The sequence below is a fragment of the Oenanthe melanoleuca genome, chromosome 19, assembly GCF_029582105.1.
Source record: "Oenanthe melanoleuca isolate GR-GAL-2019-014 chromosome 19, OMel1.0, whole genome shotgun sequence".
In the NCBI taxonomy this organism is placed as follows: domain Eukaryota; kingdom Metazoa; phylum Chordata; class Aves; order Passeriformes; family Muscicapidae; genus Oenanthe; species Oenanthe melanoleuca.
The window spans coordinates 3,214,098-3,240,793 of NC_079352.1; the positions used below are offsets into that span (position 1 = coordinate 3,214,098).

Below are 26,696 nucleotides of genomic sequence, written 5' to 3' on the forward strand. Positions count from 1 at the left end.
CTAATATGTGTCTGAATTGCTTCTCTTTCAACAGTTCTCCCAGGGATTTGAGCTTAGACCAGTTATTGCACTTGGATACAGTAACAGTCCATAAAAAAAAGTATATTCTGTAAATAATAACAGTGCTTTGTAATAAATGGCAACTACAAATAACAAGTGCCACTGGGACTCCAACACTGTTACCCCTGAGGAAATACAACCCCCAAGGAGCCCAGCACTGTGCCAGAGCCACGTGTTTCAGATGGGAAAATCCATATTTCATTTGATTCCCTCTGCCTGTGACTCTTCCTTCAGTTTACAGGCAGTTGTTCCTGCTACAAAGCAGGACATTTACCTGGACTATAACATTTTCAAGGCACTAGGGTGGAACTCATGGGTGTTACAAGAAGGCTCCTCAAGCCATATCTTTCCAAGCAGGGTCCTCCTTGAATTTTTGCTGAGGGATGGCTTTGATAATGGCTCATCTTTCATGAAGTTTAACTGAGCTTGTTGGTTGTTGCAGCAGAGAACCACTGCAGGAGAGGGTCCCCCTTCCCTTGCAAGTTCAGGGTGCATAATAAACCAGATTCTGCAAAGCTTGGGAACATTTATCATTGAACAGCTGTCATTAGTGGCTGCCCAGCCTGCTTGTTGCATGCCCACAGTGCTGAGAAGGATCACATCCTCTTACCTCCTCCCTGTGTCATTATGTGTGCAGCTGAAGTTTCTTTTCACAAACAGTTTAGCTTCTCCCATTCACCCTCCTTGATTTGTTCATGCTTGTTGGCTGTTGCTGGGAGGATGGAGACAGATCCCTGCAGCCCTCCTCCAGGGCCACCTGAATGTCCTCCCTTGCTGTGGGCAGGGAGCTCATAGCTGAATTTCATGCATCCTGAAGCAATTGTGTAGACAGCACATCATCTTTATTGACTCATCCATCTGCACTGAGCACAGGGTGTAATGCTGAGGGAAAAAGCTTCCCTGTCCTCTCTGATGCTGGCAGGGAGCTCAGGACTGTCAGGAGCAGTTTGCAGTTCAGGCTGCTCAGGGATGCATTTCAGGGAGCTTTGGGCAGCCCCAGTGCCCAGCCATCTCTGGCAATGCTGAAGTTTTTGGCCTTTGCTAATACCAATATTAGCAATGTGGAGAGAGTCTCTGGCCTTGGGGGGAGATGTAAATGTTTGGTGGTCTGGTTGGATGCTGGCTGTAATTAAAAATGCATCTGGAAGTGGAGACAAGGACCTGACAGGACACAAAGAAGGGGCTATATATAGAGAAGCCATTACTGGCCAACACCAACATGCTGCCCCAAAACCTAAAGGTTGATATCAAGTTAAAAAAAAATTAGCAAAACCTGTTCTGCTGGGGTTAGATGAAGCTCATGCTCTTTGTAGATTCACGTTGGAAATCATGAGAGGGCCTGGTTGGCCCAGCCTTGGTGAAGTCAGTGATAAATCTGGGTGGCAGCTGCTCCCTGTCTTTTGTGTCCCAGATTGCCCAGGCAGTTAAAACTCTGTCTGTGCACCAGCCTGGCTGTAGGAGCAGGGTGCAAAGAGAGAGGATTTCCCTGAAAAAGCAGCAATGAAGATCTGACAAATGGGTCCTTCCAACACCTGCAGTCCTGGCTGACTGTGGGACAGACCCTTTGGTGGGACATGGGGCCTTTCAGTCCCGCTTTGCTTGCTCTGATTTAGCTTCAGTGTCCTGGATAACTGGGAGGTGGTGCTGGGTGAGCAGGGGAGCCAGCCCTGGGAACAGCCACAGGAGCAGTGGCTCTGGGCCAGATCCACTTCCTTTTAGCACAGCCTGACAATGCAGGGAGTCTGGCAGAGGTCTCTGTCCTCCTGTGGGCACGTAGCACAGCTCCCAGGCGAGCTCTGCTTAGGAAATGTTTTGCTCTGCCTTCCTGTCTGAGCCTGTGCTGAGCCGGATTCCTTTGCTGGGAAGGAACAGATCTGCTTGCAGGAGAAATTTACCCTGCACCGAGTGTAAACACAGATGGAAATGTGATGGAGCCCTTTTCAAAGTCAAGGGAATAAATCTGTTTAAAAGGCAGAACATCTGGGGCAGTGAAAGAGCATGTGGAGCATTAAGCCCAGGAAGGACAGTGGGGCAAAGGCAGAGGGCACAATCTGCATAACAGAGAAATGTCTAAGTGGAGAAATTACCCCAAAGAGCATAACAGAAAGGAGAATAAGCTCCTTGTTGGATCTGTTTTAACTCTTGAGTTTTTTGAGCCCTGTAAGTTGCATCCCAGGAACTTTGGATGGAGCAAGGTAGGCTTTTCCCCTGGACTGATCTCGTCTGCCTTCTCTAAGGCAGCATGTGAGGGTTGCAGCCCTCAGAGTCCTCCAGCTGCTGGAAGGGATAATCAGGTTTTCCTCCCTGATTGGCAGCTATTGCTGTGCTGCAGAAACCTGGAAGGACAGACCTGGCATGTTCACAGCAGTGGGAATCAGCTTCATGATGGTTTGGTCAGCCCTTCTGCTCCAAGCCAGCACATTTTCTATGTTCTAGAGTAATAGCACTCCTGAACAAAGGCCTCAGTCCTGCAGGGCCTAACCAAAAAGCTAAAAACCTGGATAAGCCTTGGATGACTGAGAAAATGTGAAATTGGGTTCTCCTCCCAGCCGTAACCTTGGCAGAAGCACAGCTCTGGCTGCTGAAACCCATAAAATGAACAGCCCCTGTTGCTCCTGATAGGGGTATAAAATTATAATTACTTGAGGAGTGACTTACGATTCAGTGAAACAAAGATCTTCTCCTTTTTGATTGAATTACTCAGTGGTTATTCCTAGAAGACTGGAAGCAGATGGCAAGCTCTGGCCAGGCGTTTAACAGCCTGAGTTATGGCATGGAGGGGATGGAGCTGAGCTCCAACCTGCTGCTCCTGCCTTCCTGCTGGCTTTGGTCCCCCATCCTGGTGGACTCCCCAGGGAAAGGAGAGGCTGGAGGCTGGGACAAGATGGTTTGCAGCAAGGGATGGAGATGTGGAACATGTCCAGTAGCAGAGGGCTTGTTTTGCAGCTCAGGTGGCAGCACAAAAATGCAACAATTTTGTTTCTGTTAATCCAGTGCTGCTTTGGCCCAGGTAGGCACACCTTGACAGCAATCCCAGAGCACTGTGTCAGTAGCCTGTGGGTCTGGGAGGTGACAACTGTCTTTCTGTCACACAGGAAAACTCCCCATCCTTCCAGGCCCAGGAGGAGGATGGATGGACAAAGGCAGACAGTCCCCTGGGCTGGGGTGGAACATGGAACAAACACAGCTGTATAATTTCTGCCTCACTGCTCTTCTTGCCCCCATATATCTTGAGCACATCAATAAAATCAAACAGACTATTAGCAGCACGTCCTGTTATCAGCCATGGATGGGCATCAGGCAGCCATGCAACCTGCATTTTATTAAATGCAGCTCCTACCACTGCTGGGGCTGCAGTGATTATCACATCTCCTCACAGCTGGCCCACACCACAGCTTTTATGAGCTACCCTACATCAAAGGCCTTTTCTTTTCAAAGATAAATTAACAATTCTCTCCTTTTCTTTTTAGTTAATGGCATAACAGCCAGCTGATTACTAGGTGAGACACCAATCTTGTTGCCGAGCTGTGCTTACTGCATTGTCTATTTGATTATTTTTATTGAATAAGCAGATGTTCTCTCTGAGCTCTGAAGTCCTTATGAGGGAGACTTATTTTCTGCTACTGTGATCTCTTTGTCACGGGTGGGTGATGTATGAAAAGGAATTGCAAATAGCTGTTTACAGCAAGCAAAGTCACAGAACAGCCCACTTCAATTTCTGCTATCTGTCGGGGGCTGTTGTTGGCGATGGCCAAAATTAATTAAGCAGGAAGGAAGAGAGCAGGGAGGCACTGTGCATCCAGTTCTGACATTGAAATATTAATGGTGAGCTAATCAAGAAAGAGTATCCATGAATATCTAATCAGCTCACAGTTTGCAGTTTTACTGGAGCAGTGAACTTCTGGGCAGCAGCTCTTTGCAGGAGGTGTGGGGAGGGGAGGTGGGTGGGCTGCTCCTGATCACTCTATCTGGGAATAAACAAAGAGCTCCTGCCTGTGACAGGGGCTGAGGGACGTTTTCCTCCCACATCTCACATCCCTGCTGCCACTGGATGCTGCTCCATCCTTCCTGCTCTCACCTACATCAGCCAGGCCAGAGTGTTCAGTATTCCCAGTGCTGTGTTCCTTCCTCCCCAGTGCCAGAAGCCACCTGAAGGGCTCAGCTCCTCCAGGACTGAGCTGCAGCATCTGTCCACATCCAAGTCTTGGGAAAAGGTTCAAAACATTGTACTTGGACACACATCCTGGCCCTCTCCCTCCTTTCCTGGTACAGGCAGCAGCTGTGTCCCTGTCTCTCCTGTCAGTGTGTTCCCAAGTGGAGTTCCCAAGGTTTTTATGGGAAATAGAGGGTGATGGCTGTGCTGCAGGGTCAGGGTGCACTGCAGACCCCCCAAGTCCAGTGCCTGCTCAGCTGCTTTCTGCCACCCACCACACAAGCAGGGAAAAACAAGAGGAAACAATCCCATGGCAGAGCTGGGCCGATTCCAATCAAAGCCACAAAAGTAAATGTCGGCTTTGGGTGCCAGGAGTCGTCAAGCATCATTTGTTTCTTCAGTGTCAGTGTAATGAGGGCTGTGGCTTTGGAGATTTCTATTGCTGTGTTTCTGCAAACAGTTCCCTCCTCTAACCTCTTGGAAATTGGATTTTGTGGGGCTGAGCAGTTTGTGTGCAGCAGATAGCAGCAGGACTGATAAGCAGAAACCTGTTTACACACTCACTCTCATCTAATACTATAACTGGGCAGGCAGCTGCCTAGATTATTTTTTAAATTTACTTTTTTAAAAACACTATCAAATGTAATCCTTGTTGGCTGAATGTTTTGCTGCTTAACTGAGAGAAATCTGAACTAGGCAGTTTTAACATGTAACAAACATGAAAATGATGTGAAGAAAAGGATAAAGTAATAAGTAAATCTTAAATGACACTAAGAAGGAATCAAGTGGTGCTCAGGAAGGAATAGAAAACCTACCCTGTCCTGTGTGAGGTGGTATTTCATGTGCTGCCAAGGGAGCAGGGATTGGATACAACTCTGAATGCAGAAAGGAGAGTCCAGGCACTTAGCTCTGAGAGCCACAGGAACGTTCTGGGAAAGGAAAAGCAAAGCAGATGGCATCAGTTCAGAACAGCGGAAGGTACCAGGGATGTCCAGGGAAATGATAGAGCCCAGTGGCTGCACCCATTGTCTGTGGGAGGGAGAAACCCCCTCACTGCAGGTGTGTGGGTGCTGCAGTGCCCAGCTCCAGTTCCTGGGGCTGCTGGGGGAGCGAGCAGCAGGATTTCTGCTGGAGGAGCACTCTGCAACGTGCCTCTCTCTACTGCTCCAATATAACCCAAATCTGTCAGCCTTTAGGGCTTGCTGAGAAGGTCATCTGTGAGCATGGCTAATTATTTCAAGCAAAGCAGCAGGCTAATGCCACTAACCTGCTCCCAGGGACTGAGCTCTGCCCTGTGCCTTGGCTCGTGGCTGCACACAAGCTGCAGGGAATTACAGATGCATAGGGATGTGTGTAAAGCTCATGGATAGAAACAGATCCCACTGGCATGTACCTTGAGCACAGAGAGGGAAATTCACATTTTTCATAGTCAATTCATTCAGTTGCCATGAAAATGCTGTTCCAGCCAAAAGGCACAATCTCTTCTTTCTGCCATTTAATTTTCTTTAATCTGCTCTTGACATTTATTGAAAGAAGTATTTCACCGACATCAAAGGCAAAGATTTCAAAACATCACATGGAAAAAAAAGAACTTAAGGTCAGTCCAAGCAAAGATATGGTGGCTGACATGAGATGAAAGACTGGTTTTCACAAGGAAGGTCTGTGACAAACAAGAGGCCACACTGGCCTGTGCTCTGAGGGGGCTTCATTTGCACCCCTGGCAGGAGATGCAAGTGGTGGGCTTTGTGTGTTTGACACCTTCAGCAATTCAAGCAAGGCAGTTCTTAATGTGAACAGGTTCAAACATAAAAGATGCTTTGATAAGAGGAGTTTTCAGAAGGCTCTTGACAGGAGTGAAGTGTTTCCCCAATGTTGGCCCAACTCTCTCTGCCTGGGGCAAAGCTGGGCCCTCCTTTGCCTTCCCTCTCCACGAGGAGTGGTGCTGCTTCTCACAGGATTAAATGAGCCAAAACACTTGACAAACTGAACAAACTGCTGGAAGTGCATCCAGTAGAGTCTGCAAGATGCCTCTGGATGTGTGGAACATCCTGAATGCCAATACTGAAGAAAGATGTAAAATGTAAAAGATCCTCAGAAAACTTCTGCATTTAGTTCATTTTGCATGGGTAGAGGTAACAAGCTGACACAGGTTAATTTATAGCTTGGTTGTATGCTGATTGCAAAGTACACATTTCCAGTCAGCCACCATGAGTAAATCACTTTCTCACTGGTTCTCTTGGCATATAAAAGAAATTTCTCCCCTCTCGACATTTAAAAAAAATCCTAATATGTTATACACTCCATGACTTTATAGCATCTTTAATATTTAAAAGGCTAGAATCTATAACCTCAACCTTTAACAAATGTACAGTAACGTGATAACAAATTTGCCTGGAACAGCTGCTATCTTGGTACCAACTGGCATGAGGAGGAGGGAAGTAATTGGCTTGTTTTCAGATAATTACCATAATTGTAGTGACACCATTTGGATCACATCTAGCTGCGTTCCTGCTGCAAGTTGGATAATTTAATAATTGGCAGAATTTAGACTGACAGTAAAGGTAAAGTCAGCATATGGTGGGGAATCAGCAGGCACCTCCCTTCACTGCTGGTACAGGCTCTGCTGCTGCTGCTGTGAAGTTCAGCAAAATCTTTTGGTTTTGCTGCTTTTCTTGAGCTCTGCCACTGGGCCACATCTCTGCTCCTTTTCTGATGCTTATCCTGATGAGACCACGTTTTGCACCTCTTGAACCTTTTGATTTGAGATCAATCAGTTCAGTTCACTCCTGCCCAAATTACTACTTCCCTTGTGCTCTTGAGTATTTTTAGCTGTCCTAGTTCTGCTGGGGGCTTGTCAGAGCTCTGCACTGGAAGGGGATTAAAGCATGGTCAGGTGCTTGCAGGCAGCAGCCAAATGCCTTTCCCAGAGGTAAAACCCAGGCTCTCTGCAGCAGGGCTCCATCCCCTGGCTGAGGCACCATGCACTGGGGGGAATTTGTTCCTCTTGTGCCTTCCTGTCCTTGCTGCTCGTGGCCAGCATGAAGGGGACTCAGCAGCTCCTGTGCCTCCAGAGCTGAGAGCTGCCCAGCCACAGCCCAGGAGCAGGGGCTGCAAGGTAAGGCCAGGAGGTGGCTGAGGCTACTGGGGAAACACAAGGAGGTTTTTCAGCTCAGCTGGGCACTTCTGCTGTGAGGTGCTAAAGGAGCAGAGCACTGGGCTACTGCCCTGCAGTGCCTGTCCATGGCCTTGCCCTGCCTTTTTCTGCAGGGCAGAGCTCAGGACAGCAACACTGACAGTGCCCAAGGACAGGAGGCTGCTGGGGCTTCTCCAGTCCCCAAATGAGAGATACTCCTGGGGTACATTTGCTTGTTTTGTTTGTGTGGCTCTTCTGCTTTCCCTGGGCTGAACCCAGACACCAGGGATTTTTGAGGGGTGAGGGGACTGGGGATGCCCCCCTTAACTTAGGTCTGCAGAGCAGCCCAGGCCTGGGATCCTGGGGGATCCATCAGATGCTGGAGAGAACTTTGGCATGGAGCAGGGGAAGGGCTCATCTCCAGTCCACTCCTCTGCCAAGATGAGGTTGATGGTTCCATCCCAAACTGCCCTGGCACAGGAGGGAGGGAAGGGGGATGACTAAAAAGTAAATCCCCAGGTTCTGGTGGGTGGTCTCCAGTGTAGTGCTGGGAAGGAGTGGGAGTGTGTTCTGCAGCAGGTTTGTGATGCCTGGAAGCAGCTGCTGATCCCCACACATCCCTTCTCCCTGCCCTGCACACACAAACTGCAGGGTATCTGTTTCCTTGCAGCATTCCCTCCCCCTCTGTGATTTATTGCTGCCAGGAGGCTGTGCATGTGGAGGTGGCATAAATCTCACCCAAAAGAGAGAGAAGGAGGAAATTTGCATTTGCTTCCTCACTGGCATATTGAATGCAGCTTTCCAGTTCACTGCTGAAACCCAGGGCAGGTCCCAGGCTGAAGCACTTCCCTCAAGATAAAACAGGTCAGCACTGGGACTTCTTTCCCTGCTGGAGGAGGCTCCCACAGCCAGCAAGGAGCAGCTCCCCCACTCTGCCCAATTATCCCCAGATGAATTTCCATCCACTCCTATATATATTTTGTGGTATCAGCCTATATAATTCCAGCACAGTTCCAGTGCTGGAGTTACAATCCCCCAAGCTGCTACTGGAGGCTACAGAAAGCAATTAGGGAGATTACAGTCAGAGCATGGTCATGCTGCAAACAGAAAAGCCTGGCAATTGCTGTCTCCAAGACTGCATTTTGCCTGGAAGTCCATCAGGGTTTTCCTGTATCAACACTAAACTGGATACTCGGCAAAGGAAGAAATGCAAAAGAGCAAGGAGAAAGCAAGGTAGATATAACACATTAATCAGAGGCAAAAGTTGGAGGCAGTCTGCAAACCTCTGCTCCTGCAGGGGCTGACAGCTGTAAATAGCATATTGAAGCCATGGAGGAAGTAAAGAATTAATTACAGTGCCAAGACCCAATCCCACTTCCAGCCACAGGCAGCATTTATTAAGATCTCACTGAGGCAGGAAAGATTGAACACGGGACTCAGGGGACTACGAAGGGGAAAAGAATTAATCAGTTTGTCTCAGGAGACTGGAGAAGTCAGATTAAATAAAAACTGGAAGTAAAATGAAAGGGGGAACAAGATGGTTGGAAACCTGGACCTGTCTGAAGGAAAACTCTGGAGTCATAGCTAAGAACAGTCCCATGAGCTCCGGTCTCCCACTAGAGAAGCTGGAGAGCTTTGAGGACAAAGGCTGAAAGTTTGCCTTGACTTTTTAATAGGTTTAAAAATGCCACTTTAGGCCTCTTCCTTCCTGGCAGAAGGAGGCCAGGAAAGGCCTCCCCAGCTCTCCCACCTCTGATCCTTGCTCCAGTGCATCACCAAGGAGCTCAGATTCCCCACATCCCACTTTAACTTGGACCTGAGAGTAATTCCCCAGCCTGCTGAAATTCCCTGATAGCCAAGCAGGGCAGCAAGAGAAGCTGCACCCAGCTGAACAAAGAGAAGTCCAAATCCCAGAACCAACACCCTTAATGGAACATTTTTATCCCTGCCCATTGTCAACCCAGTGTTTTCTATCACAATAACATTCAGTTATTTATCTTCTAAAGTGTACAACATTTTCTTCCTTCTTTTGTGCTGCTGCTTTTCTGCCTGTCCCTCTGGGAAAGGTCACTGGGCTTCCACATTCCTGCTGTGTAATGAGCTGTGACAAACTTTGCTGACCAGGCTGGGGTCACAGAGTTTTAGAGGGCACTGAACAGCAGCATCACAAGAAGGGAGCCTGTCCCCAGCTGGTGAATGGGTGTCCCATTGCCAGGCTCCTTCCCCTCCATGCTGCTCAGTGGCAGAACCCCCCTGGAAGCCAGATTAGTCTTTTCTCTTATTCTTTCTCCTCAAAAATCCCAAGCCTAATATACCCGCACATAAAATAAGACTTTTCATGTAGTCACAGTAAAGATTGAATGGAGGAGCACACTTTGTCCTCCTTAGTAAGTTTTCAGGAAATAGGAAAGGATTCCTGCTTTTCTTGCATGTCCAGAAAAAAGCCCTTCTTGTTGCAACAGAAACATTTTCCAATAAAACTGCAGTTTAGAAAGTCCCTGACTTTATCATGTCATTCTCTTTCACAGAAGTACAGCTCAGTGCCCACTTTTTAGCAAATTTCCAGATTACTGGAATTTACTGATTACATAAAGCACAGATTGTAAGGAATAGATACTCCATTAACCGCTGCATTGGGTAATAACCCTTAACATCAGAAAGCATCATAGCAGGATAGGTTTTGTCCCATATTATGCCAAAGAACAGTAAAAAAAAAAAAAAAAAGGTATTTTCTGCTGATTCTATGGTGGTATTTCCTGGAAAAACCACTAAACACTGTTTGCTGGAGTTTAATGTGCATGAATGATGGGAGGGAGGGATGTGCTCTGTATTGCAGCTCCTGGCTTTTGAACCCTGGAGCTCTAAGGCTGTGTGTGTATGTGATGTATCCCCAGCACCCCAAATCCCCAGTGTCCAGTGGAGGAACAGCAGAGACTGTTCCTGGTCACTCTGACCCAGAGCACAGCACCTGCCTGTGTGCAGCCAGCCCCTTTCCCTGACCTCAGATTTAAGGTGAACAAAGCACCAAGACACAGCTGCAGGCAAGACTTAAAAAACCCCACAAGCCACCAAAAATAAAGATGTCTCTCTCTCCCAACACATGTGTAATGTTTCAAACCAAACCAGCAAGAACTGAATGTGAGATTGGCACAGAACTAGATTCTCCTTCAGAAAACGAACAAAAATGATGTTTGCTTGGGGATAGAGATAAGACAGAAAATTAGAGGCAAAACCTGAAAGGTGGAGATGGAAGAGCCTCCCTGAACCACCTGTGCTTCCCATGAGGCCCCAGTTTCAGTCCTGGGGCTGTGCAGTCCCAACTGCACCATGAGCTTTCCAGAGCTGCTGCTGCCCAGTGACACCTCACACCTACACTGTTAACTAACCCAGAAAAGACAAAACCTTCCCATCCCTTCCCAGTCAGCTTTTCCAGCCTGGTGGTGGTGAAAGCCTTGATGCATCTCACTTTAATGTCCCTTGGGCTTATCGATGGATCCCAAAATTAGATCAGCAGACCCCAGCAGGCTCAGGAGTCCTAGCCAGGCTTGTTACCTTAATGAAATGCTAATTGCTGCTTCTGCAGACTAAAAAAGTGCCTTTGGTCCTACAACAGCTTCAGTTAAGCAGTGTTAATTGCCAAAGCTAATTATGTTGCTGTTGCTCCTAGATACTGGTTCAGGTTAGGTCTGTAAACAATAAACCCAATTGTCAGTGCCCTTGATGCTTTCTGTGCTTGGCATCCTGAGCTGATGACACAAACACAGGACAGGGAGGTGACAACCTCTAGACAAGAGACCTCACAGCAAATCTTCTTCCTAAAATTTTTAAGATTTGCATTTTGAGAGAAAATACTGAAGAAAACCCCAAAACCAACTGATCTTTTCTCAGCTCCATAGGTACAGGTTTTATTAATTTCTTTTACCAGCTGTCCTCAAATTTCTTCTGTGTTGCAATTAGTGGAAGCCAAGGAGCAAACAGATTTGGGATTCACTTTCCCAAGGAAAAAAGAAAAACCTCCAAATGCCTTTTTTTGTTGTATATCCCATATCTGTTTCACTGATGAAACTCCCAGCTGAAAAGGTACATTAAACCAGAATTTCCCAAGATTTTTCTGAAAAAGCATTAGGACAAAATATTTGCTGGTTAGAACAGCCTTGGATAATTGCTCCAAAGGGGTTTCACTTTGCCAAGCCCCTTGGGAACCACTGCTTTGGGACTGGAGGCAGAAGCAGTGTCAGCAGCTGTGCTGCCATTGCAGAGCCCAGGATGAACCTTCCCTGGGACACTCCAGGGCAAGCAGGACCAGCCTGGGAGAGCCACAAGGAAAATCCTCTTGAGTTTGGCTGTGCTGCTTTGCTGCTCTCCTCCATGTGCTGGACAGGAGCAAAACAAAGCAGGCAGTGCTATAGGTTGTTATTCTAGAAAGAACTTTACAGAATCCTGCTTAGGGAACACGCAGTAAAACAGCTTTTATCCCAGATCCAATTAACAGCTGAGTTACGGGACTCAAGTGAAATAAAGGGCAGTGAATCTCCCAGACTATTTACATGATTTATTAGAACACGGCTGTCTGCAGGAGCTGCTTTATGTTTAATTTATGAGGACACGAGGGGGTGAGGGCTCAGTTACCAAGCTGTTGGGGGGTTTTTACCCCAGCAGTGCTGAAATTCTGCTACAACAAAGGCAGTAACAGCCCCCTTGCTGCAGCACTGCTGGCTGCTCATGGCACGTCAGCCACGGTTTCCTGACTGGGCTTGGCAGAACTGCTGCTGGAAAAGCACCATTCATTTCCTCTCACTCCTTTCAAGGTGAATCTGGAGCAGGGAGCCAAAGCTCACACATCCAGAGGGAAAAAATAGATGAGTTCCCAGTCTTGCTGCTGAACTAGCAGCAAGGGGCAATGCATGTCGTGGGAGTTTCTGTAACAAGCATGGAGAAGTTGGGACTGGAGTTTTCTCATCTCTGTTTCTGAAACTTCCCTTTCTAAGCATCTTCCAGGCCAGAGAAGGGTATTTGAGCTGACAGCCTTGGAAGAGCTCCACCATTTGATGTTTGTATGTTTGTAGAGGAAGCACTGAAGGATTTTCAGTGACAGATGAAATCTGCAGTCCTTCTAACACACCAGCTAAAGAGATTTTGCCTCTTGAAAGCCAAACTATAAGGTTTCTATAGCAGAGATGTTTGATACCAGGAAACTGAGTGTTGTGAGAAAATTTAAGTGTCCATAGTTTTCTCCCACTGCAATCAGTATTCATGTGAAATAGCTGCTTTCCCTGTCTTGCATAGCAATGCAGTAGTGAGACCAGCTGCTGTTTCATTTTTTCCTTATTTTTCAGAAGTAGCTGATACACAGTGATAGGAAAATACAGTCACAAGTAATGTGACTTTCTCTAAGTGTCTGTTTTCAAGAAAAGTGTTTTTCTCTGTATGGTGGGGTTTTTTTAACACTTCAATGGTGTTCTGAATAGCTGTTAAGATGAGAGGCTCCAATGCCATGTTGTATCAATATCACAAAATTGGGTGCTCCTGAGGGAAGGAGCCTAATTAGGATTATTATTTATTGCTAGAGCAGCCTTAGATTTGGCAAGTCCTCTCCCAGCAAGACTGTGTTCACTCCTAGCATATGTTGTTTGGATCCATCATCTGAACTTAAAAGCTAAAAGTACTTTTTCTCTAATGGGTAGAGATGCAAGCTCTCCTCCAAATCTCTCCAGGAGGTGGAAGGCTCTCCCAGGGGGTTGCCTTTTTCTGTTAAGTGTTTCTCTAATGGGCTTGGAGAGAAGCAGCACTGACACAGAGCAGAAGGAGAAGAAATCAGCTTTACAGAGGCAATATAAAGCTTCTGTTCCAAACCACCTTCTCAGTTTCTCTGTTCACCTTATCTGCTCAGTCTGATCTCAGATAAGAAAACCAGGCAACTCTCATGCTTGTTCCCAAAAACTGACTTAAATAATATTTTAATGCTCATAAATACAGTTAAAATATTTGCAGAGAAAGTCATCCATTAAAAATCAGGTTGCTGCATTTAGTTTTCTACTATCAAATTGAGAACCAGGCTGCTTGTAAGGTGAACTTCAAATGGAACCAAGTTTTAACAGTAATTTGTGCATCCTGCTCCCTATCCCCAGGTATCCCCAGGCTTTGGTATTCCTGAGTGGCTGCTAGCACAGCTCTCAGGGGCACCAGAAACACCACAAAATAAGACACCTGGGCCCTGTGGGATTTTTAGGCAATTGCTGTCAAAGTTGTGATCTCTCATGATCCAGTTTAGGGAGCTCAAGAGAAATAGCAGAAAACATGTTTTAAATGAAGAGTGAGAAAAGTGTTAGATTAATGCACCAGTAGTTAAGTGTCTGCAACAAAAAGTGCTGTTTTTCTGACAGTATTTCACACAGTTCCTAGGTGTGAGACAATAAACTCTGCACACTCATCCTAATAAGAGATCTGTCTTGGGAATGCCAGGGATTGGCATGGGCTGCTTTTGCAGGAGCAGCTTGAGTTTCACTAGAAATCAGAAGAGAGAATTCAGCTCTCAGGAACACAGGGTCATAGAAGAATTGAAACCAGGTCACCCAAGCCACAGACAGTGCCAGCCCAATCCCCCTCCTGATTAGAAAGAGTCATTTTTCTCATTTCCCTCATTCACACTCACACTGGCAAGGGAGTTGATGCTTGCATATTTAGCTAGAAACTTTCAACCACATTTCCACTACACCAGTGCAGAGCCTGTTGCACACAGGTGTCAAAGAAAGAATTTTTTGGAATACAGAAGATTTCCAGGGTGCAGCTCCCTTCTCCTTTGCAGCAGAGCTCAGGTAGGGTTTGTTGGAGCCACCTGGGATGCTCAGTCTCCCAGCAGGGCTCCCTGGGGTAGAAGCACTGTTGCTGCAGAGTCCTCAGCAAGGAGCTCCTTTACATCCAACCTGACCAAGGCTGCCAGCAGGGAAGCATCAGGGGCAAAATGTTTCCTCTGGCTCGTTTTCAAAAGCCTGGAATGGACACAGCCCATCTTATCATATTACTTTAGGAAGAAATCAGCAGTCAGCCCAGATCAAGTTCTAGAAAAGTCAGTGCAATCCTTCAGGATTTTAGTTTTATACTGAGTTATCCAAAGTTTGGCAGCCAAGTAGCAAGTGTGAACAAACAGCCATTAACACTGTTGTTATTATTATTATTATTCACTGTCCTCAAGCATCCAGTACTGCAGGGGGGAGGAATAGGCTGGCACTTGTCCTCAGAAACCTGCAGCTTAGATTTAATCACAGCAAAACAAGAGCTTCTATCTGCATCACACCTCCCTCCCCTCCATCACAGTCACTGTGAGCTCTCAGTTTGAGGACAGTGTTGTCTCTGATTAAAGTGTTGTCACTAATTAAAGCCATAACAAGAGGACACAGGGCAGGGCTGAACCTGGCTCAGCCCCTCCTGGCAGCTGAATTTCCCTGTGTTTGTGTCACAACAGGTCTGCTCAGCTCATACCTGGGCAGCTACTGGGCTCAGACAAGAAGTGCCATGAGCTGGCATGGTCTGATGACTTGTGATCACCACTCCAGACTTTAATAGTCACGTACAACTTTGATAACCAGCAATTGCTTGGCTCAGCTCCTCTGCTTTCCCCCCACAGGCACTCCCAGTTTGCTCCTGGGAGTTCGTGGCTCTTCTTCCCCATCAAGCTCCCCCCACCCCTGCTGACAAACCCATCTTTAAAAACTGTGTCAGCTGCGAGGATGCAGATGGTCGCATTTGCATCAAACAACTTTTAAATTATCATTCAAATTAAATTAAATTGAAAATGCAATGAGCTGTTCCTGTAGAACTCCGTGCACAAAGACGAGTTAATGAAGGTCACATTTGTAACCAGTGAGGAACATTTAAGCTGTATCATGCTTGGCATGGGATGCCATTAGAATAACATGTCTTTCTAAATAAGGATAAATTACTCTAAAGGCCTTGTGCAGGACTACTCCCTGCTCCCAGATCAGGCTGGTCTTTGGGCCCTCTGTAGTTCAAAGAGGGGAGAGCTGTGCTGGGTGCAGCAGAGCTCCAGCAAAACTCGTTGGCCATGGGGTGAAGCCTCAGGCAGCAGCCTGGGCCATCAGGTCCTGCCTGCTCTCCTTGCCTGGATGCAAAGCCAGGCACACCTGTGGAGCTCAGCCAAGGGAGCTGATTGAAAGGTGCAGTCCCCATGCCTCTGGTTGTAATTGCTTCATCTACACACACAGAACTGGGTGTCTTTTGCCTTGCTCTGTGTTTGCAGCCATTGAAAAACTGCCCTGTAATGGTTTGGGTGACATCTGTCATCTTGGTGGCTCTGTGCTGTCACAAGGATGTCACACAAATGAGCCATGTCTAGTTCTGTGTGCTGAGATGACAAATGTGACCTGTTTGGCTCCCTGAGGCTTCCCAGGGACCAGTTCTTACTCTGATGCCAGGCTGGGCTCCAATAAAACACTGGGTGAGTGCAGGAGCTGAGCCCTTGACCGAGTGCCCCAGTCCAGGCAACCACAGAGCAACAACCTGAGCAAGCCAACACAAAGAAGAAATTTGTAGTTACTCTTTCTTTCTCCTTTGCATGATCCTGCCCCTTGTCTGCACCTGCTGCACCCACATCACATATTTCATGTCAGGAAATGAAGTATCACTTTGTATAGGGAAATAAATAGCAATAGTACATCCCAAATGCTCCTTAGCAACAAAGCCCTTGGTTTTACACAGGCTCTGCTCCTCACTCAGGTGCAAAGTCAGATGCTGAGAGATCAGAGAAACCTGTGAAATGGAGAGTAATAATTGGCACAATTTTTGTCATCTGAAAAGGCTTAAGAGCTGTTGGTTCACTACAGCAGTAGCCTGCTGTCTCAGGGAAGAGCTAACACCTGCCATCAAAAGGGGACTAAAGTGCTTTGCTTTAAATAGCTACCGAGGTTTCAGTTGCTTTGAAGTGACTGAGTGCATCCAAAATCTTAGAAAGCAACTGTTCTAAAATCCACCCATCATCCCCATTTCTGCCATTATAACAAAAGCAGCCAAGTCACAGCTGAATGCAGCTCATAATTCCTTGCAGGAAGAATCACCAGGTTCAGTTTCTGAGCTGAGGACAGTGGCTGAGTGAGTTGGCCCAGTCTGCAGGACATTGATGAAAGGCAGCAATGTGCCTTTGCTTACTCTGAGCACAGCATTGCTTAAATATTTTTCCTAAAAGCTCACAACAATTGTAAATCTGAGGAAAACCCTTCTGATCCCTGTGGATGATGGTCTAATTTGTTATCAGCACAGCTGAGAACAAAATCTGGACCTGAGTGTTCTACTCAAAGCAAGCTTTTGTGTGATGACATCTGAGAAATTGTAACAACTGGAATTAAACTATTTTACATAATCCATTCATAAGATAGAGCTCATAAATAATAGTAGGAAAACAAAATGTCAAGCCAAACTGATTTAAAAAAAAGCTTGAAAGCTGCCTTACAAATGAGTGGCACAATAGCAGCTCAGCAGTGAATGGTGATTTACTCCCTGCTTTGTAAACCAATTTATTTATCAATAGCTGAAGTTTAAAGATTATGCAAAAGTAACAAAGTCAAGGATATGTGACTAGGAGGAATATGTCACACTGCTGCCTATATGGACTCAACAAAGGAATTTAAGGCTTTGTCTTCTTCCTGATAACTGCAGAACAACTCTCTGTCTAAAGCCACAGCTTCCCTCTGGGCATGGGAGCAGACTTCCAGCTCCAGTTTCTGTGCCTCCTCTTCACCAGCTCTGGGAAGTTGAGTTAAATGGTCCTGACCAAGGAGGTCCCAGTTTTCTGCTGCATTTTTCCTCTGTTAACTGCTGAGACCAGCCTGTGGCTCAGACACAGCTCAGCTCCTGATCCTGGAAAACTCAGTGATGTTCCAGAAGAGATGAAGACTGAGTCTGGCCCTGAGCTCTCCTGCACAGCGTCCAAGACTTGCAGAGAGGAGTCTTTGCACTGTCAGTTCATTTTCTCCTCAGAATCTCCATGGGAAGGGAATTTTCCCTCTTTAGATGTTCCATTAGAAACTGCTGATGCAGAATCCATCCAATGCATTAGAAGTCCATTAAGTCTGTAAGGCTGCTGTTTGTTTTCCTGTGCTGTCTGAAGAATTTGGAAGGCCACAGGCTGCATGTTGCCTGTGGCACATTATCCTGTGCTGGCTGGCTGTGTGCTCTGGCTGCAGTATCCTGTGTGCAATGTGGCTTCAAGAGATGAGAGGGTACAAAGCCCTTTCAATCTGCCTGTGCCTTTGAAATGTGCCACACAAAAATGACAGCAGTGGGAGACACAGCAAATGAAGCCCAAGAAGTTTGGCCCAAAATAACCACATCATTTTGCATCAAACAATTCTGTCTGAGATATTTGCTCTTTACTCAGTTCTGAACTGCACATTCTTCCCTAATAACTGTATCAACAGGTGACAATTGCTCTAATTATAGCTAGATCTTCATTAAAGTAAGCTGATGATGATAGCACTGAAAAATTCCCGTGGGACAAATGTCCTGGAGCATTAATTCATCAATTCTAACTTACATGCAAAGGATAATTTCAGGTAACACCATGAAATAGTTATTTCTAAGATAAAACAAGGCACAACAATTCTGTGCAGCCCAGGATGATCAGGGGATTTAGGCAGGGCAGGCTGGCTGGGACACAGGATTAATCTTTGCAAACTAATGTCAGGCCAAGTGGGGAGTTTCAGCCAAAGCTTGTTCCAGCAAGTGACGTGCAGTGATTTTGATGAATCCTCACGACACCCTGTTGAGAAGTGGTGATGTTGTATGAACATGCAGCATCTTGGGATCTTGCAGAGAGCAGGGATACACCTGGTGCAGCACAGAGGTCAGAGCTGAGTGTGTGAGACGCTTGTCTGGTTTGTAGCAGCCTCCTGGGAAATTTGTTTGGGTTTGGTTAACTTGACTTTTAAATGCAGGCATCCTACGGAAGGAAACTTCCCTGAATGACAAGTCTGATGTAGTTAAACAAAACCATTTTTGAAATGCAGAACTCCAAACGTGATTAAAATGCAGGTTTTCCAATGTATATTTCATCAAGGCTAACCATGAACAATCCTTTTTAAGTATTTCCTTTGATGGCTGGCTGTTTATTTGGATTCAGTGAATGCAGGTTTGGTGAAAGAGGGTTTCAAACAGGTCAAGAGGCGAGACGGACACTGTGCCCTGGAAATTCAAGCCTTTATTATCTGGTCTCCACGGGATTTCCTTTCCTACATGGAAAAATGTGTGGTAATGCCATAGCAACAACAAAGGAACAAGCATAGCAGGACATGTCTCTGCTGTTTAAGGCTTAGTAGACTGGATTTTGTAAATGACTGCATTTCCAGAACAGTTATTTTGCTTAGAATAATATAAACAATGAGAAGCTGAACTAAAGGCACAAGAAATAAGGATGAACAGCTTTCCATCTTCTCCTTGAGGATTTTGTCTGTAAGGCACAAGGAGCCTTATAAATATTAAGGACGAGTTGAAAAATCCTCATTTTAATTTTAAACTGATTCCTCTTCCTCATCTCATACCCACTTATAAAGGAATCATCCTTAAGCCCCACGATAAACTCCTCACCCTGTGTGGGTAAGCACAGATGCAGAATACTGCACGTATTCTCTGCCAGCCAGTTCCCACAGAAAAAACCTGCTGCCTGCTTGTTAGGCAGAGGGGCTTTGCTGAAGGATTCCGGGGTTAAATGGCCCTTGGGGAGCTGGGATGTCTGTGGAGATTCACGAAATGGGAAGAGAGAGCAGCAATTTAAGGCTGGACAGCTCCTGGTGTGGAGGTTCTGCTCCCAGATGGTCCTGCTCCCTTGTCCTGGGTGCCAGCAGGACAGAGAGCAAGGCACAATCCACTTTTTCCCCTATGGATTTGCTCTAGGATGCCACAGCAATGCAAGGCTCACCACCAGCTCTCTTAAAGCCACATGCAAACAGTAGATCAACATGATTTATCAAAATCAGTTTATAATCACAACACTGATCTGTCAGTCAGCAGCCCCAGAGGAAAGTTTTTGCAGCCCTCCTAGACCCTTTAAGATCCTTGACATGAAAAGCAAGGCTTTCTGAGCCAACTCCTGACCCTTCTTGTGACCTCCCTCTCACAAGCCATTATTCTCCACACAGTGGGCCCTGACAGCAGAGCCATCAGCACCTGTCATGGAAAGGGTCTCAGCTAAAAACTCACAGTCTGGCAGTCGTATTTCAAACCAGCTCCTTATCAGAGGAGACCAAAGTCATGCCAAGAAAAGATCTAAGGAGGTGTGTGTAAGAAGGAAAAAAATCCCTGCAGTTTCAGGACAAACCACCTTTCATGATTCCCCCATTTTTGCTGGAGTAGATCTCAGACTGGGTTGCAGTGCCTTCATTTGCATTTCTGCTTTCCATACCCATCACAGGCTCCATAAAACTGTACCTCTGACCTCAACCTTTGCCCACTTGCCCACTATTATCCTGCCTCTGATTTCACTGAGTGTCTTTAAAAAGAGTACCCAAAGTTGGGCAGTATCCAGAGCCCAATGAAAAAACCTAATGGGGAGAGGTCTCATGCCTCAGTAATTAACATGAGCACATGAATGACAAACACACTGATAGGGCTCCATCCAAAAAGCACCTTCATAAATAAGAGCTTCCCTAATTATATGAGTTCTCTAACAGTTCCATACATGCTGAAATAATTTCAGTAGGCATAAAAAGACACATCGTGAGATTAACGCTTAAACAGATTGGAAACATCTGGCTTTGGAAAGTGGATTGGTTAGACAGCAGCTTTTGCAGGGCTTTGCAGGGTTATTTTCCCCTTTGGATTAATCTGCTTGACTACAGAATAAGTATTTTTCTGACCTGCCAGCAGAGACAATATTAATAGTTTCCAGTTCTTTAGTCAGCAGAACAGTAAGGTGAATGCATGCTTGGGATTGGATAGAGGGGAGTCTTTATGATCCTCCAGCATCCCTTTCAATTCTCCTTCTGTCACTTGCAACAAAACAGGCACTTTTTGGTATGGAAAACACATGGCACACAAAGAAAAAGGAAAAATAAGCCTGCCACTTCTAAAGGTAGAACTGCACTCAGATTTATGGGGTTGTGGCTAACGAACAGAATAACAGCTGGTATCTTTTAATGGGTGATTGGGAAAAAGAAAACGTATTTCCTATACCATTATGTACTATTACACAATGGTTAGTCATCTCAAAGAGATATTAGATGGACTTTTTTTCATTAAAATGCCATTAACAAATGAAATGGGTGGGAGGAGCCATTGGCTTGGTAGTGGTAAATGACCTGATCACAGGTGAGTAATAGTAATTGTGCTTCAGCAATGATCAGTGCCAACGTGACAGATAGCTCAGATTTGACCAGTAATATTTGGCATCAAACCTCATTTCTATGCACCCAGCTTCCTGCCTTCTATCTTTATCACCCAGTGCATTTTCTTTTCTGAGAGCAGGCTGATTGCTACTAATCTTCCAGCCTGTAACCTAATGCTCTCTCTTTAAATGAAGTCCCCATATTGTTGATAAAGAGTCATTGTATTCGCTTATCTCCCTCCTCTCCAGAAGTGATAGCAGTAAATCTGACTTCTCAATTAACCTGTGCTGAATTAGAATCTTTATGATCAAATTGGTTGATGTCAGGTTTTTTGTTTTGTTTCGTTTTTTTTTTTTTAAATCTGGACTGCTTGAAACTCAGTGGGAATTAGGATTTGTGTATCTCACCAGAGCCTCTTTCTGTGTGTCAGATTGCTGTGGTGTACACAGATGAGAAGCCATTTTCCTGTCATTCTTACAAATTGCTTCTCTTCCTGAAATTTTCGAAGGAGGAATGAACGTGGCATTGTATTGCAGGGAGAGCAACAGAAACGAGATCATTTACACCATGGAAAAATAATGGATGTTTCACAGATGCAGCAAGCGAAGGAGAGTATGCAATAGATCTGTCTGTGAGACAGGAGCCAGACCCTCTACAAATTCATTACAATTATTATTTTAAATGTATTTTTCTGGATACAATGTTGTACACTGGCATGTGAGAATGAAGACATTCAAAACTCAGTGTATTTATGTCATCTGTATATTTTCCAAACCGTTCTTTTCAGATTAAAGTAATCTGTGGCTCACAGATGCCACATCCCATATGGGAATCTCATCAAAGGTTGGGGAAAAAATTGAGTGAGTCAAGAGAGGCAAGAATTTCCAAGCTAACCAGGGGAAGAGGCTCATAGGCTGCTGGGCTGGGAGCACATCCAGCCCTCTTGGGCTTTCCTTTCTCTGCTCCACAGAGCAGGGATCTCTGGTGCAGGGACATCCTTCTGCTCCCGTGGCAGCTTTAGGAAACCTGGTGTTAGGCACTGTCTTCCTTGAATGTCTAAAAGTAGGACTTAACCTGGCTTGCTCAAATTCCTTGGCATTTGACATAGATAAACCAAGGTTAATTACAGAATGTTTAATTAGAGACTGTATCTAAGATCATCAAAACGTCTCCTACTTTTAAAAGCACGTAAATCTCATTAAAATATGGATACCTAAGAAAAGAGATTTAATGGCTAAATGGAAGCCCTGTCATTACTGCTTCATTTCCTTGCTGCTGTTTGAGTTTTGATGGGAAGGGCACTGGCAGATGATCCTACTCTGATTAATAAAGTTCCGTTGAAGATTTCACCTATAATTATCCCCTGTAGGAACACAAGGACCTGGCCAGGTTTAAATCAGAATGCCTCAGATATCTCCTTTATTCACCACATAGATACTTCAAATATTTTTCTTGTTCAAACAGGGATGTGTAGCTGTAGTTCTTCTGTGTTTATCTGGCACAAGACAGCCTGCACTGACACACAAAGAGGTTGGAACAAATCAAATTTTCCATCTCTCCAATACAGATTAAAGCACAAACCAAAACTAATGCCATAAAATAAAAACTGGTACAATGCAAAAGTTGTGCCAGAGTACACACTTGCACTGATTCCCATGTGCAAGATGTGCTGCAAAATTCCAGCTCAGAAGTGCAGACTTTTCCTAAGAATACTCCTTTGCCAAAGATTTAAACAAATACTTTTTTCTCTTTCCATCCAATATTTATGTTTTCCTTGTTAGATTCTGTTTAAATTCCCATTATTTCAGGACCATCTTGTATGTTTTTGCAGTATTTCAAAGCACCTCCCAGTTAAAAGACATTGAGGTAATCTATGATACTATAAATAAGAGGCTTTTTTAAGGAAGTCCTTGAGTCATTTTGCTGTAATGACAGCAGGGCTCATTAAACAGCTGCATCTCCTGCCCAGATTGGGGACGTCTGCAGTGCCTGCAGTTTGTGACAGCCCCCAACACGACCCCTGGGAACAGAGCAGGAGCAGAGCAGGGGGATGTAAATTGGATTGCAAAAGGAGCAGAGTGTCAAGGAGCAGCCTGGGCAGTGTCTGGGTTCTGCTCCCTTCCTCAGCTCCTGTCCACCTGCTGTGCCCAGCAGGGTGGCATTGTCCTGGGCATGGCAGCCACGAGCACAGCACAGAAATCCCTCAGCTGTTTTGTCCAGAGTCTCCCAAGCAGGGCTGGTGTGGCAGCACGTTTCACAGGGGCACATTTAGCTCTGTGTTTCAGCTGTGCTGCTTTGGGGGATTTATATCATCTGGGTATCAGGAGCAGGGAGATCAGACTTACTTTGAAGGGCCCTTTCCTCCTCCTGCTGGGGGTGCTCACGGCTGAGAGAACCCTGCTGAGCACTTGTTCAAGCTGCTAAAAGTTCAACTCTTTATGCTACAGAAGCAAAACATTCCAGTGAATACATCCAGGCACACTGGGGTTTGATTAGAACTTTGTAATTTGGAGTGTGGATTTGTCTGCAAGTCATTTCACAAGGTCCAAGGGGTTATATCCTCCATGAGCCGCTGAGCACAGGTGAACTTGTATAAAATATTGTTCCCTCAGCCTTTCACTGTGTGTGTACAGAATACCAAGCTTCCAGGCTGCTGAATTAAAGCTGTAAATTTGAGCTGTCAAAGCCAAAAGATGTTGGACCAGGCAGCAGGTACCTTTATGACATTTCCTTATTACAAGCACTGAGATGCAATTGTTCATGGAGGGCATTAAATCAAGTTGTGGACGGAAGCTGTGACAGAGCCCCCCAGGTTCCTGCCTTACCGCAGGCACTGCAAAGTACTCACAATTAACCTGCGTGGCTGGAGAGCTGCAGAGGGGAGATGCTTTTCTTTTGGATGGATTTTGCCATCCCAAATGTAACTGTGCACTGTGACACAGAGCAGTTGCAATTACCTTAATGCACTGAAGCCTGTGGAGCAGCTATTCCATCAGGCTTTTGGGACAGCATCTGCTGCACTGCCCCGTTGGCAGTGGTGCTCCACTGAGCTGCATCCTCCTCAAATGGCATCAGGCTGGGAGGAGCAACCATTTTGTCCAGAGACACAGGAGAAAGAATGGATTGATAAAATTAATGATGCTAGAAGGGTACTCCTGTGCTGAGCAGGTAATTTGGCTGTTGGTCGTATCTTACCTGACCTGCAATGGATCAGCAGTTGCAGTAACTCTGGCAGGAGCTCACCTGTCTGCACTGAGTGAAAAGTTTAGGGTGGACACATCCCTGGGGGCAGTAGAGGTAAATCTGAGCTGTCAGACCATTCAGCCAGGCCATGGCTTCCCATCAAAGCAGTTTACTTGGGCTTTGTTGTTAATTGTTTCACTCATTGCTTCTTTGTAGTCCATCAGGTTTAATTCTGTCCGTGGATGCAGTAATTACACATTCCTGTTTTTATGAAGAGCTAATAGACCACCTAAGGCTTTGTGTAAATTAGTGAAGGTTTCCTCCTGCAACGCTGCTGTTTGTCTTGTGTTGTGCTGGCAGGTGCAAAATGTTCCTTGCAAAAGCATATGGAGAATCACTGAACTACAGCAAATGCTTATGGGCTTTCCAAGGACCAGGTTAAAGGATCATGCTCTTTATGATATATATGAGCACAGGGTTTATTTTATATTTCTTCTGTAGCCTGAAATGCCTTAAAATTGCTGCTGAGAAAGCAGATACCTCAGAGGAAAAATATTCTCATAACAGACATGGAAGCAAAATAATAATTTCAGGAGGTGCTTAAGCCAAATGGGAATGGTGACAGTGAGCAAACAGCCTGAAAGGAGCAGGGAACATTGTCTGGTTTGCACTGAAACACAAATTTATGGAGCAAAGTTTTTAGGCTGGCTGCATAAAAATTAAGGATTCTGTAGGGAAAGATAAAGTGGTGTTGTCAGATATTAATCTGGTAGTCACACTGCAAGAGAATCGTGGCTCTTTGTAGATATCTGGGGCTAAAACCTGGCCTAATGAGGTCGGTGGCAACATTTCTGTTGACTCAGTACGTGCAGGATTTCATTCTAATTCTTTAACTGTTTTTATTTCCTGTAAATAATCCTGCCTAGAGCTGAGGAACATTTTTAAGTGAGGGTTTATTCCTCACTTAACTGTAATACATTAATAAATCAGTAGCCAAACTAAATAACTACTGGTTTTTAATTATATTTCAGCCTTCTCATTTATTTCTGGTCTTCCTCTTTCTCATGTTATGCTGAAAACAAGTCCAAACCCCACATTTTCTGGCAATTGTGAGATGTCCATAAGAAGGATAACAGATACTCAGCTCTCCACCAAGCAATCCTTGCCACGTGCTCAGGCAGAGGTGGAGGCAAAAGCACAGCATTAATTCAGCTTTGGCTCCCTTCCCTTTCTGCTGATCCCATGAAATTGAAAAAGCAAGGGGAAAAATATCCAAAGATCCCATCACATTTCCTCCAGTTTAGAGTACTAACTATCATGTTATACAAAAGCTTGAGGTAAGCCTCAAAGCTGGATCTCTTACATGGCAATTTCCTTGAAGAGCTGTTGGATCACATTTTTGTAAAGGTTTCTTCTACACACAAGTATTTTATTGCATCTGTTTATCCCAGTAACCTGGAATTCATTTATCTGATGAAGATATTTCCAAGACTGAGATTCCAAACACACAAAGGAAAAATATGACACATCTGCTTTTAGTTTGTCCTTTCTGTGGCTAATTTAAAAATGAACGCCAAGGGAAATACGTGTCAGGCACAGAGGACTCACCTCATTACTAGCAAATTTCCAACTCAGAATAGAAAATAAAATCTGAAATAAAGATCTCAAATGCCACACTGCAAACTTCTAGATGGCAACAGCTATGCCTAACCACAGAATTAATATGGCTCTGATGGAGTGGAGGAAGGATTGCAATCAGTAGGCAGCTTCTTGGGTACTAAAAAACAGGCAGGGATTTAGATCAGCTGGTGAAAAATTCTTTAAATCTTCCAACTTGTTCCCAAGTCCCTTGCACAGTGATCAGATACAGCAGCTGGGGCCTTGTGTCCTCCCCTGAGTGGGGTATCTAAGCAAGCAGCAATATCTTAGTTTGGGAGCTCAATGCATTTAAAGTCTCTAAAATGGATGTGGGGCCTCTTTCTGCCTTTGTCAGATAAAACCCTAATGGAACTGGGACAAGAACAAGTGCTGTAGTGTCCTGTGCTGTGCTGAGACATGGGGTTTAATTTCTTAGAGGGAAAATGAGTTAAATGAATGGAAACTTTTGGCCCTTGATGGCTGATGTGTGCACTTAGGGTTCATCATTTGCCCTGCCTAGATGCACATCACTTCTGCCAGAACAAATGAGTATTTTCCTGATTAATCAGGAGCCCTCAGGGAACTGCTCTTTCTGTACATATATTATCATCACTAAGGAGCCTGACTACCCTGTTCTTGTTGCAGGATGTGGGAAATGCAAAGCAAATTGTGCAAACTGTGCTCTGTTTATTGCACACATTTCTCTGTATCCCTTTCAGTAATGGTGTAATTCAGTATCCTGGGATGACAAATGATGTATTTAAGTTCATTTTCCCATGCTGTCCCATAAATGTTATTAACTCAAACATTTAAATGCAGGAAGATGGAAAGGCTGTGGGGTTTTTTGGCAGTGCTGAAGGAAGCCCCTGTCACAGGGGGTGTTCCCACTGCTGTGTGTGGGGTTGGCAGTCTCAGCCAGGGGCAAGGGGGGTCCCAGCCCCCAGCAGGACACAGCTGAGCAGGGCTGGCTGCTGGAGTCACACAGACCCAGCTGCAGGGCTGGCAGTCCTCCCAGAGCATCCTCACACCCCCACGGCTTGGACTGAGCAGCAGGACAGGGGCAGCACAGAGGACAGAGCCCTGTGCTCTGTTTGAAAGCTCACCTTTCACTCTGCAAACAAATTACTGCTCAAACCACATCTGACAGGCTCCAGAGGAATTGCTGGGGGAGCAGTGCCTGAGTTTGGGAGGCAGGAAT

General features: G+C 45.5%; 1 protein-coding gene across 1 annotated transcript in view; it reads left to right on the plus strand.

The window, feature by feature from the left end:
* Positions 1 to 26,696, plus strand: part of LHFPL7 (LHFPL tetraspan subfamily member 7) — a 58,007-nt gene that overhangs the window by 17,368 nt on the left and 13,943 nt on the right. The window lies entirely within an intron of this gene.